The sequence below is a fragment of the Bombina bombina genome, chromosome 2 (assembly GCF_027579735.1).
Source record: "Bombina bombina isolate aBomBom1 chromosome 2, aBomBom1.pri, whole genome shotgun sequence".
Lineage (NCBI taxonomy): Eukaryota > Metazoa > Chordata > Amphibia > Anura > Bombinatoridae > Bombina > Bombina bombina.
In genome coordinates, this window is record NC_069500.1 from 804,501,707 (window position 1) to 804,514,079 (window position 12,373).

At 34.8% G+C, this 12,373-nt stretch overlaps 1 protein-coding gene across 2 annotated transcripts in view; it reads right to left on the minus strand.

The window, feature by feature from the left end:
- KANK3 (KN motif and ankyrin repeat domains 3) overlaps nt 1-12,373 on the minus strand; it is a 188,049-nt gene that overhangs the window by 112,852 nt on the left and 62,824 nt on the right. For both annotated transcript variants that reach the window (XM_053703008.1, XM_053703007.1), the window contains exon 2: nt 620-749. The gene's annotated coding sequence lies outside the window, so the exon portion shown is untranslated. The remainder of the gene's footprint in view (nt 1-619; nt 750-12,373) is intronic.

The following is a 12,373-nucleotide window of genomic DNA, read 5'->3' on the forward strand; positions in this document are numbered from 1 at the left end:
CTAGGAGCTGAAATGTCCTGCTGTCCTAATGAAGGGGGTGTTCTCTAGTTGTTTCCTTATTAAGCCTATGTACTTCAGCCTGTCACCTTGCTAATGTCATGCACACTTTAGCACAGAGGAACACCACCTTGTGCTGCCATGGGAACAGATGTCTGACAATAAACATGCATTCATGATCAAGGAGAAAGTGATATGAAAAGTTGTATCGCATCTTCCTCAAACATCTTTATCAGTGCTTTATGCAAATATACAGGTACCAGTTTTCACCAGGAGTAAAACATTTATATATTGTAGCATCTGCTTTATTAACACGTATACTGATACCAGCAATTAATTATGTAATGTAAATTATTGTAGACAATTATAAGAATATTCACCTCTAATAAAATTAACCTAAAATAATGATGGTATTGTTTTGAGAAAATATTACTCATTTTAAGAATGTGAATAATAAAAAACAAACTATGGAAGACAAATCACGTTAAATTGTTTTAAACTAAAATAAATATTTCTAAAGTAACAAAATATTTCTGTTTTACATGACTTCCTAAACACAATAGCCTTCTATTTATAAACTTTTTTTTAATGTAAAGTGTATAAAGATAAATTGAAATAATACCTGGCTTGGACAGGGCAGGGCTTAGAGCATTTAAATTCATCCAGTTCCTGCAGATTCTTTAATTAGATTAAGCATTCTTTCATTGCTTACGGTTTCACGTTCAAGGCAGATCATTTCACTTCATTAGAGCCTAGAATATCAGGAAAGGAAAGGTTATAGAGAGTCAGTGGCTCTTAACCAGGGGACAGGAAGTAGTTTATCTGTTTCGGTATCTGTACAATTTTGCTCAGAGGCAAATTCCTAGTCTTTTTTCCAAGTTTCAACATGTTACTGTATAAACCTCTAGCTTTGATAGACAACTGAATTCAATGTACTGTACTAGAAGCTGTGACATGTACAGGGGGTCTTCTAGTGCCAAATTATATTAGTTATAGTGACATGTTTGTCTTCCAAGGAACAGAGAGTACTAATGGTAGTGAGTAGTTAAAACTGTTCTGTCAGTCACCAAAAAGCACATTTGTACCTTACATTATAAATTTAAAAGGACATTAAACTCAAAATGAATTTGCGCATAAATAGGGTTGCGAGTCCCCAATAAAAATACCAGAGCACCTGCAAGTTGCTAAGTAGAGGTGGTAGGTGGGGGGTCACACAATTGTCCCACCTGAAAGCTTTAGCTTACATACCCCCCTTGATTTTGCTGTATACACTTTTTACATCAATAGCAGTGATTGTAGCCCCAATCTTTAACACACATAGTAATGTTACCTATTAGTCTGCCTGTAACAGCTACACAGCAGTGATTTGACCTCTGCTTGACTGCCACGCAAAACAATTTTTTATAAATCTTCATGCTTAAAGGGACAGTATACACTCATTTTCATATAACTGCATGTAATAGATACTACTATAAAGAATAATATGCACAGATACTGATATAAAAATCCAGTATAAAACTGTTTAAAAACTTACTTAGAAGTTCTCAGTTTAGCTCTATTGAAAAGGTAGCTGGAAAGCCCACTGCAAGTGGGAAATAAGATCCCCCTACCCCTTCTTTTGCATTTGAAAAGACCCTTTACACAAACAGGAGCAAGCTGGAGTAGGTATACATCAGTATTCTCATAAAACTTTAGGGCTTGGTTAGGAGTCTGAAAATCAGAGCAATGTTGTTATTTAAAAATAAGCAAAACTCTACATTTAAAAAAAACAAAAAACTTTATGGGCTATATAAAAAGATCATCTACAAAACATTTACGCAAAGAAAAAAATGAGTGTATAATGTCCCTTTAACAGTAAAAACACAGAGCACAGATTTTGCCACAGTTACTCCACTTATCAAACACAGTCCAGTGTTTAGCACTCTCATTGGCTGCCAGTAAGACACAAAGCAGTAGATGTGCATATTTGTTATGCAAAGAAGTATAGAAGGCATTTTAAATTAAAGGGATATATATCAATCTGTTACATAGTTGTATTAAAACAATAAGCAGTGGGTTATACTTAATAGAAATCCTTGTAATATGTATTATTCATCATTAAAAAAAAAAAAGGACAATTACGAGTCCATTAGTTTGGTATAGATTTTACTGCACAGCTTGCCAGTTGAATACTGGACCACCCAGTTGAATACTCGACACCTGGTAACCCTTCCTATAAAAGTATTTCAAATCTGAAAATACATATTGTTCCAATACACAAAAATGCTTCTATTAAAAGTTATGACTGTTCCAGTGATAGCTTTTACTGTGCACAAAACGTATGTGCATATGCCACAGCACCCTTATTCAAACAAGGCACCTGCCCAGATAGCACAAAATCTATTCCTCTGCGATTATGCAAACTGAGTAAATGCAAATATGCTGTCTGAACAGGCACTAAATACCAAAATATGTGCACGGCAAAAATGATTATATATCCAGAACTGAAATGCATTCTTGTGCATTTCAATGTTGAGTGTTATGTACCTTTAAAGGGACACTAAACCCAAATTTTTTCTTTCATGATAGAGCATGCAATTTTAAGCAACTTTCTAATTTACCCTTTTATCATTTTTTCTTTGTTCCCTTGGTATCTTTATTTAAAAAGCAGGAATGTAAAAGTTTAGGAGCCGGCCCATTTTAGGTTGAGCACTCTGGATAGCGATTGCTTATTAACGACTACATCAGCCAACCAATAAGCAAGCGTAACCCAGGTTCTGAACCAAAAATGGACCGGCTCCTAAGCTTTACATTCCTGCTTTTTAAATAAAGACAGCAAGATAATTAAGAAAATTTGATAATAGGAGTAAATTAGAAAGTTGCTTAAAATTGCACACTCTATCTAAATAACCAAAGAATTATTTTGGTTTTAGTATCCCTTTAAGACATGTCAACCACATATCCCTATATGAAACAACTGTAAAACTTTAATGTACATTTGATGGCATCTGAAAGGGGGCATAAGGTGGTATATTCCACCGTGAGTTGGAATGAGTTGGTAAATACTTTTAGTGTTACCCTGGGCACGAGCAGCAAATCAAAAGCTTAACCTTCTTTCTATCTAGAGGAGTAAGATATGCTTCTATGTAAATAGAAGAACCATAATTATGATTGTTTAGATATTTCTATAAAAGCCAACTAAGATCTCTGTTAATTATATAATGGAGCATTTATATTGGCACATCTCGGATTTGTATATTAAAAAGGGTCTTTTCAGTGCTCCAAGGAAAGGTTTAATGTCTGAATGAATCTTAGGTAAATGCTGTTCAAATTTAAAGGGACATGAAACACAAAATTTTTCTTTCATGATTCAGATAGAGAATACAATTTTTTTTTTTTCCAAATGTACTTCTATTATCAAATGTGCTTCATTCTTTTGTTATTCTTTGTTAAAGAGATATCTGGATAGGTAGCGTGCACATGTCTGGAGCATGACAGGAAATAGTGCTGCCATCTAGTGCTTTTGCTAATGTATAACATTCTTGCAAAACCACTGCCATATAGTGCTACAGACACGTGCACGCTTCTGAGCTTACCTTCCTGCTTTTAAACAAAGGATAACAGGAAAACGAAGAAAATTTGATAATAGAAGTAAATTGGAAAGTTGTTTAAATTTGTATGTTCTATCCGAATCATAAAATATATATTTTTTGGTTCATGTTCCTTTAAACAAACATACAGCTGTAGACTTAGCTTATTGACTTAAAGATACTTCCTACTAATGTTCAATGAGAATTGGTTAAAACAATTATCTATCAGTCAATAAGTATTAGAAAGATATGCCTAGCAACCAATGAGCATTAGTGGTATCAGCCAATGAGCATTAATTAGTAATTAGTGCCCATCAGCCAATAAGCATTAGAAGGATGTGCCTACTAGCCAATGAGCATTAGTGGTATCAGCCAAAAACATTAATTAGTAATTAGTGCCTATCAGCCAGTAAGTATTAGAAGGAAGTACCTACTAGCCAATGAGCATTAGTGGTATCAGCCAATGAGCATTAATTAGTAATTAGTGCCTATTGGCCAATAAGCATTAGAAGGATGTGCATACTAGCCAATGAGCATTAGTGGTATCAGCCAATGAGCATTAATTAGTAATTAGTGCCTATCGGCCAATAAGCATTAGATGGATGTGCATACTAGCCAATGAGCATTAGTGTTATCAGCCAATGAGCATTAGTAGCAAGTTCATATCAAGCAAAACCATAGCATTAGGAGGAAATACACCATTTACACTGCTGTTTTAGTTTCTATTTAATTTAAACAGGTTATTCTACATGTTTAGATGCCATTACTAGATAACATTTTTTTTCGCACAACTTCCCTTTAAAGGGACACTAAACCCAAATTTTTTTCAGGAATGAGTTAGAGAATACAATTTTCAACAACATTCTAATTTACTTCCAGTATCTAATTTGCTTCATTCTTTAGATATCCTTTGTGGAAGAAATAACAATGCACATGTGTGAGCCAATCACACGAGGCATCTATTTGCAGCTACCAATCAGCAGCTACTGAGGCTATCTAGATATGCTTTTCAGCAAAGGATATCAAGAGAATTAAACAAAACAGATATTAGAGGTAAATTAAAAAGCTGTTTAAAATTGTATGTTCTTTCTAAATCATGAAAGAAAAAAAATTGGGTTTCATGTCCCTTTAAAGCTTAATATCATTGACCAGCCTATCCTGCAATTAACGCAACATATTATCTCCCTTTCTGTAAAGTAATACTTGTATGTGTGCCTGCTCTTTGAATATAATCATTGCAGTAAATAAATATGATGAGCACTGTTTGTAAGAAAATAAATAAAATAATCTGCTCTGTGTCCCTTTAAAGTAAATACATTCTAAAAGAAGATGCATTGCTTTACACAACCTTCAGCATAGATGTTATATGAAACTGTAAGTTTTAATTATTTGAGACTTTAAAGATGCTGCTATGAGCTCTAATCTCTAAATCCTCCTCTGCAATGCTGTGTGGTTCTACTTTGTTTATAAACTCGACTCTCCCTTCCCAACCCTAAAATGTTATCTCCCCCCCGACACCTCTTGGCACTTTACCAAAAGCACTTGCTGACCAAGAGTACTTACACTATTTTAATTTTAAATCAGATTTTTACAATTAATAATATGAAAGACATTTGGCAAATATATTTTAAAGGGACAGTAAAAATGAAACGTTCATGGTTCAGATAGAACATGTGTCTTTAAACTTTTCAATTTACTTTGTTCTTTTGGTGTCCTTTATTGAAGAGTAGGCTCAAGAGCAGCAGTTCTCTGAAGCTCCCAAGCATCACTTTAAAAGCACAGTTGACAGTAAAATTGTTTCCCCTTAATATGCTTCAAAAGACTTGTTATACCAGCTGCAGAGTATAAAATGCATGGTAAATTGCTCCTTAATGGGTTTTTTTGCATGTGAAATAGATATTTTTGTTTGCTGAAACCAGAACCTATTAAAATGGGCTAAACTTTCAGGGAGAGTAGACTCTCCTTATCTTACCTTTGTAAGCATTGGCTTTGGTGTATACAGACAGAGAGAGTTATTGAAAATGAACATTGTAGTATCTCTATCTCCCTCATACATTGGCATTGTGATTTCTTCTGTACCTTCTTATTATATAGCTTTTCTATAGCCACTTCTACAGTACTGACATTTTCAGTATAATTGGGGAAAGGAGCTGTTTGTATACACATTTAATACATATCAGCAGGTAAAATAGATAATTGGAAACACATTAAACAGGATAACATTTTACAGTACACTGTATCTTTAAAAGGGACATTCCAGTCAAAATTTTAATGCCCATAGATGAATCACATCATTGAATAGAAACAGATTTGCAATATACCTGTATTGTCAAAAATGCTTCTAGTAAAAGTTATCACTGTTTTAGTGTTAGCATTTTTCTCTGCACGTGCATGTGAAGCATAGCTAGATATTCTCTGTGCACCAGCCTTTTAAATACTGCAGCTACTCATAGTGCCAGTGGGGCTTGTATCATGTCAGCAATTAACAATCTGAGATATTACCAGATGATACAAGCACCTTGGGCTCTCTGAGCAAGTTCTGTGTTTGAAATGCTGGTGCACGGTGCATACTTAAATACACTTTTGAAACAGCTATAGCTTTTATTAGAAGCATGTTTGCTAATGCATGTAATGCATGCTTCTATTCAAACCTGAAATGCATCCATGTGTATTCCACTTATGGCTGGAATGTCCAGTTAACTACTTGTTTAACCCTTCTGGAAAGCCAGTAGTGCAAAGGGAAGCATTGGAAACAAAATAACCCTAGAAAAAAAGCAGAACTTTACAGACTCCAGGGCACTTGATGCTGATGGTGTTACACAGGTCAGGAGATGAAGGAGAGTTCCCCTCACAACACAAACACCGCTTGGCGCCAGAGTGATAAAAATCCTGTTTTATTAGGAATGTGGCCTATTCTGACTCATGACAAAGCTTTGTTTATTCCTTTAACTCTGCCAAATACCTAACCGTTTCATTCATATCTTCTACATGAAACATTTTAAAGTGAATGTTAATTTTCTTCGTTTTGATGGCACATCTTAAATCCTTGTGTCTATATTAGTAAAACCACAACTTTTTGTTTTTTTAAATATATATAAATGTTATAATTATATCACTAATTTTCGGCCGTTTTGAAGACCAGCTCCTCCCATCCGCTACTTCCTTATATTAATCCCTGTTACGTATAGATCGGTCCCACCTACTGTTTACGTAGTCGCAAAGCGCGCTCCCCTCTCTGACTACAACAGCGCATGCGTTCCACGGCGACTCAGTTGAATAGCAACATAGTATTCAATGAATGAACACATTCATTGAATACTATCGTTGCATCAAGTTCAGCAGCTTACATCGTCCCTCCGTACTTTTTAAACTACTTCATTTGCTACAAAATATATTGGTCATTGAAGTTTAATAATGTATAAATGTAGTTTAATATATAAATATATTTAAAATTAGTATAAATAATGTATTAGTACAAGGATAGACTTTGATTAATGAAATTATCAGATCGATGTTTTCAATAATAGTTCAAATAATTGTATATTTTTTATTGTACAATATAATATGTACATACATAAATTGCTCTAATAGATGTTTGCAATTTTTGCCCCGAAAATGAAAGCTTACAATTCTATTTATTACATTATTGTTATATCAAATTATTGTAAAAAAAATATATATATATATACATTTGATCGTTTATAAAATGATTTATTTATAAATATTGCCAAAGATCATATTTATTTTTTGTATCCAGCGCAATATTGTTAACTGTTGTAGGCTTACGAAGTCATTAAATTTCTTTTGAAATAAGACCCGGTACGATCGCTACTTACCTGGTGGTAGGAAGATTGTGGAATAAATTACAAAGACCGAAAAAAATTCAACAGCGCATGCGCAAAGCGTGAACGCGCGTCCGAGCTCAGTGGAAGAATAGCGTTCTAACGCATGCGCATTCTGAACGAGTGACGTCGTGAAAAGGGGTTTGGTCCCCCCCGGGGGATTCAATGATTGGTTGACAATATTTAGCATAATATGTCAATCAAAAATAAAAGATGGCGGGCAGAGGAATAGTATATCGAGCGCAGGGATAGAAAGGTAAAATACAAGGCAATAAAATATTTATTAAAAGAATGATGAATTAAAGTACACCTATTTTTACATAACGTTTAAATGTGGTGCTTACCAGACCGACTAACTTTACATTCACTTTAACCCTTTAAACATACCACTGTATGCTCTCATCTTGTTTTTTTCTTGAGAAATTTAAAACCATGTGCTAAATAATTTAGCTGAACTTTACAAATAAATTATAATGTTGCTTTATAATATAGCCATATTGACCAGGTACATTAGAAAAGTCTGTACATATAATTTGGATACATGTAAAGGGTTAAGGTTGCTAAAGCATTAATTGGATAAAAAGTAATATTTAAAATGCACAGCAGTACAGTTCAAATTCAATTAGAAGCATTTTTGCAATATCAACAGATAAACCAGGAGGGACATATTGAAGTAAGAGTTATTTTCAGTTCTGTAATATGGGATCTCAAATCCCTAAGAGTGATTGATAGTATACACAAACCACAATCAATAAAGAGAAATGGAAGGGCTCTCAAACACAGACAAGTATAAATACAGTAAATGCATTATGTTTTGCTTCTGAGTTTTATTTTATTTTTTATTTTATTGTGCATAAAACTATTTTTTTATTTAATACATAATTCTATTTTAATATATCTTCTGAAAAAGTAAAACAAAATATGTATTATTTGTATTCACCTGTCAATTAATAAATGATTAAATATATTTTAAACTTTATTTAAGATGAGCAATTTTTGGACATGGTACATTTAAGGACCACTCAATGCAGTAGAATTACATTATCAACAGGTACATAATAAAAATAATGCAATAGGACTTACTCAGAATTTCAAATAAGCAGTAGATTTTTTTGAGAAATTTATTTATTTTTCTCCCATCTTCCAGCCCCCTGTATCATGTGACAGACATCAGCCAATCACAGACTAGTATACGTATACCCTGTGAGCTTGTGCACATGCTCAGTAGAATCTTGTTCCCCAGAAAGTGTGTATATAACAAGAGTGTGCAAAATATGATAATGGAAGTAAATTGGAAAGTGTCTTAAAACTGCCTGCTCTTTCTGATTCATAAACGTTTATTTGGACTTGAGTGTCCCACTGTCCCTTTAACTGACACTGCCCCCTATGGTAACAGTTTTGTGGACATCGATGCCAATGGAGCATTTTCTCAAATGAATACATAAAAATTCACTTAACCAATCATAATGCATGATAAATGTACAGTAGAGCAGAAGTAGCCGCCCTTAGTGGTGAAGCTGTAAAAGGGCAGCTTAAAGGACCAGTCAACACAGTAGATTTGCATAATCAACACATGCAAGATAACAAGACAATGCAATAGCACTTAGTCTGAACGTCCAATGAGTAGTACATTTTTTTTCTGACAATTTTAAAAGTTATGTCTTTTTCCACTCCCCCTGTAGCATGTAACAGCAATCAGCCAATCACAAATGCATACACGTACCATGTGACAGCCAACAGCCAATCACAAATGCATACACGTACCATGTGACAGCCATCAGCCAATCACAAATGCATACACACTTATTCTTGCACATGCTCAGTAGGAGCTGGTGACTCAAAAAGTTTAAATATAAAAAGACTGCGCACATTTTGTTAATGGAAGTAAATTGGAAAGTTGTTTAAAATGGCATGCTCTATCTGAATGATGAAAGTTTAATTTTGATTGAGTGTCCCTTTAAGGCTTGCAAACTGATGGATAACAATGGATAACAAGTAACTTTTTCATAAATAATATCCATTTTTCATTAAAACATTTTTTTTTCAATTTTTTCAAATGCACAAAAAAAACTTATACAGTCCTCTCGCTTTAAATGCATTTTCAGATAAGTGCCACTTGGATGTCATAGAATTACAACGAATAATGAATCCACATTTAGAAACTGTTACTATGGTTACCAAATTTAACGTTGATTACTGCTTTGCAATGTGAAGCTACTAAAAACACATACACAAATTACAGCAAGCACTTATACAAAGAAAATCATCCTTAACTATATAGAGGGCTAGATTACAAGTGGAGCACTAATTTATCTTGCGCCCGCTAACTGTATTTGCCCGTTTGCAGGCGCCCGATAAATAACCAGCCATTACAAGATCAGATCTCTGGTTAATTTTATAAATGTCCACAAAATGCACCCAAAATCAAGTGTGCTATATTTTATTTAAAAATAAAGATAGTAGCATCTTTATTTTTGTAACAAAATAACTGAAAAAAAACAGTTTTTGGGGTCTAAAGGGAGCGGGTGTGGGGTGTTACGAAAAAAATGGCACTGAAAAGTGCCTTTACATTGTGGTCTATGGGAACTGTGTGTTCCCTGTAAATATATATGTATATGCTTATATATATATATATATATATATATATATATATATATATATATATATATATATATATATATATATATATATATATATATATATATATATATATATGTGTGTGTTTATTTGTATATATACACTTGTTAAAGAGACAGTATACACCAATGTTCATATAACTGCATGTCATAGACACTACTATAAAGAATAATATGCACAGATACCGATATAAAAATCCAGTTTAAAACCGTTTAAAAAAAAAAAATTGCTTAGAAGCTCCCAGTTTAGCTCTGTTGAAAAGGTTAGCTGGAACACCCACCGGAAGTGTCTGTATAGCAAAAACAACAGACACTCTCCCCCTTCCTCTGCAAATGAAAAGACTCTTTACACAAACAGGAGCAAGCTGGAGTAGGTATACATCAGTATTCTCCTAAAACTTTGGGGCTTGGTAGGAGTCTGAAAATCAGCGCAATGTTATTTAAAAATAAGGAAAACTGTATAGGCTATATAAATGGATCAACTACAAAACATTTATGCAAAGAAAAATCTAGTGTATAATGTCCCTTTAACACATAAATATATATGTATATAAGCAAATACATATATATTTACACTTTGCTGTGCTACTTACCCCCTGCGCAAGTTCTCATGCCATGTCTGACGGCGTGAGAATGAGGCTCCCATTGAAGTCTAGGGAAGCGTGCTCTCGTGAGCACAATGCTTCTTAGCAATGGTAACACAAGCTCGCAATTGCATTGCGCTCAACTTGTAATTCCAGTGCACATTTGCTTGCGCTGGTATTACTCAGTGGAGCGCTAATATCGCTTTAGAATTATACAATACAAATGAAGGTGGAAACCTAAAAAGAAACAACCCCACATAACTTTATGCAAAACATAGAAATTTCTCCTCTATTAGCATTTGACTGCCTCTGACATCCACTTGAGCTGGAAGGCCACAAACTGTGAATTATTGCAGTTTCAGGTACAACATCCCAAAGGATTCTGGGAATTCTGCCTCTTCAAAGGGGATGTGGGAAGTTGGGGTAGATCTGTACAGTGTCTGTTGTCACCATTAATTGCACTGGTTTCCTGAGGATATACAGCCTTCCCGCTTGGAGGGTTTTGCATTGTTTTGTGACTGGAACATAACTGGGATTGCCAGAAACACGCACACAGGCTTCCTGACTTACACAAGAGAAATGTCATTGTGCATACCACAGAGGTTTTTTTTCCTGTGTAATTTTTATCTGCTTTTTTTTTTTTAGCACTCTGCAGAGCCTAGTTTTCTCACCTTCACATTAAATACATGTTAATTTTACTCATACTTATTTAATTTATTGGTTCATTTTATACTCTCTGGAATCCATAGACTGTTTTTTGACATTTATTTTTATTTCCCTCTGCAAACTTGTCATATTTACCTTTAACCCCTTAGTTGCCAGGCAGTGCTACAAGAGATAAAATACATGTTACAAGAGTCCCCATAAATTCTCATTTTCTTTAGGAACCCCCCTTATAGTAAGGTCACAATATACAAATGTCTTCTGTTGCTATGCATACGTGCTTAGTTTTCTCAGTTTTATTTTGCTTTAATTTTCTGCATATTTTGTTGACATTTCCTTCTCTTACCCAATTCTACATTGGATCTATTTCACCAGTCTCTACCCCCCCCCCCCACCCCCCACCAAACGTGTCAGTTTGAATCAAGATCTTTTAACAATCTGAGGGTAGTATGTTATGGTAACACAAGATCGTGTAAACTTTTTTTTGCATTAATTTATGGTCAGACAACATTTTTGTAAAATTTTCTGAAACAAAACCCTGTCATTTGTATAAACAAACTTCAGATCCACAATGGTTTATCGAGATATATGGCTTTGCTTTTGCTTAAAGCAAAAGAAGGTAGTCTCCAGCAGTGAGCAAAGAACTACAACAGAGCATACCCCTTGAAGAATATAAAGCATTACTGGACAAGATTACCAAATCTGTGGGTGAATACAAGAAAATCTTGGAGGAGGGTAAACGTACCAAATTTATGCGTGATGAGCAGGACTATGCACAAGGTAACATTTACCGGTGGTCCCAGAGAGCAGATGGAGGCGGACCCCCCAAGCCGAGATTCCAGCGTCAGAGACGTGAGAAGCGTAGAGCACCAGGTGACACTCAGAGTGAGTCGGAGTCGTCAGCTTGTTTTTTTTACAGAGGATTCGGACGCAGACACCGGAGGGGTGGTAGGAAACATCGGAAGCGTGCAACCATCCAATCATGGAGCGAAGAAAGCCAAACAAACCCGGTGGAACAGCCGTGGCAGAGGCCGGAATCACAACTAAGTATAGCACGGGACGCTGTGAGTACTAGATCACAT